Source organism: Xenopus laevis, chromosome 4S (genome assembly GCF_017654675.1).
Source record: "Xenopus laevis strain J_2021 chromosome 4S, Xenopus_laevis_v10.1, whole genome shotgun sequence".
Taxonomy (NCBI): domain Eukaryota; kingdom Metazoa; phylum Chordata; class Amphibia; order Anura; family Pipidae; genus Xenopus; species Xenopus laevis.
Genome location: NC_054378.1, coordinates 13,223,720 through 13,225,298, shown reverse-complemented (window position 1 = coordinate 13,225,298; position 1,579 = coordinate 13,223,720). Strand labels below are relative to the sequence as shown.

General features: G+C 49.3%; 1 protein-coding gene across 1 annotated transcript in view; it reads right to left on the bottom strand.

Moving 5' to 3' along the window:
• Positions 1 to 1,579, bottom strand: part of LOC121393442 (traf2 and NCK-interacting protein kinase-like) — a 52,002-nt gene that overhangs the window by 30,813 nt on the left and 19,610 nt on the right. The gene's annotated exons all lie outside the window — the stretch shown is intronic.

Here is a 1,579-nt window from a genome sequence, read left to right as displayed (position 1 = left end):
AGTCCCTACTAGTCCCGCCCATCTGTTCCACTTCCTGCTCTCTGTATTCTCTGTGCAGGGGAGGCTGCGGTAGAGTCCTACAGTGGGTCGGGTACCCGCGGGTTACCTGAAAAAAAGCGGGTAACCTGTGGGTTGTGGGTAGAAGTTTCGGGTGCGGGTATAGACGCGGTTCTGCAGGGTCGCGGGTCTTCTCAATAGCAGGTTTTACTTGCGGATCACGCTTACTTCCGACTTGACGGTTCTGGTTTACAGTGACGGCACTTCCTGATCCTTGATGGTCAGCGGATCGGGTTGCGGATATGGTACTTGTGGGTCCAAGCAGGTAAGAATGTTGGTTGCAGGCCTGGACTGGCAATCTGTGGGTTCTGGCAAATGCCAGAGGGGCTGCTATAAGGTGCCATAGAAAGTCACTATTTAGTGGGCTGGTGGGGGCTGTTTGGGCCTCTATGTGGCTGATTGGGCCTCTGTGTACCTGAAATGCCAGGGCCTATTTTAATTGTCAGTCCGGACCTGGTGGATTCCGGGTCCCAAGTCCAAGCGGGTTTAACAAATTGGGTCTGTGCAGAACTCTAGCCTGCGGCACTCGGCACTGTATTACACGAACCAATCAGCAGCTAGCAGGACCTGATAGGGAACTGAAGCCTGTCTTTGTTTGTGTTACTGCAGGGCTGTGATTGGCTATCCCCCCTCCTACTGTGCTTCTGTCACCGACATCTATAGGGAGCTCCAATAAAGGGGCCACTTTTAAGGATAATTATAGTTTTTAGCCCCAAGTAAAACAAACACCATATATTATACATAATTACATGTTTATCTTTTAAATCTCCTTTAACAGGTGGTGTCAGAAACACCGCACACGCCGTAGACCTAAAGCTCTGGTGCGGATCCACTTAATTTGCATTTCACATCTGGAGGATAGTGGGGTGAACTGGTGTGACAAAGGGCTTAGGTTAAGGGCACACGGGGAGATTAGTTGCCCCCCCAACATCTTCATCAGTTTCTCCAAGGATTCCTAGTACCCCAGGGGGCCTGAGCGTATACAGTATGGTAAAGTCTTAATTGCTGTACTGAGCCAACCCCCCGGCTAAGGGCAGTGCAAGGGAACCCTGGGAAAACTGAAGATCATTTTGGATAAGGGCCCGACCCCATCCCCACTAGTCTTGTCTCCAGCGTCCGACACAAGTGCAAAACTTGGGGTAGCAGGTGTTTTTAGGACACATTGGGACTAATTTATAAAAACTGAGCAAATTTGCAGCTGGGCAGTAACCCATAGCAACCAATCAGTGATTAGCTTTTTCAGCTAGCTGCAGGTTGACCACTGGAAGCACTCATCTGATTGGTTGCCATGGGTTACTGCCCAAGTGCAGGTGCCCTTTGCGTTCTAAATGTAGATGTATTCAATTTCCTGTAAATTAGGGTTTCAGCGTTGGGGCCCCTGTGTTCTTGTTCTCTCCGTGACATTTTGGGTTGCCATCTGGCCAGTGGTTTACCAGCCTGGCCGGTAAAAATGATGGTTGATCCCAATGTTATTAATAGGGAAAAACGATAAATATATAGGAAGGCCGGTATTTTTTTCCAG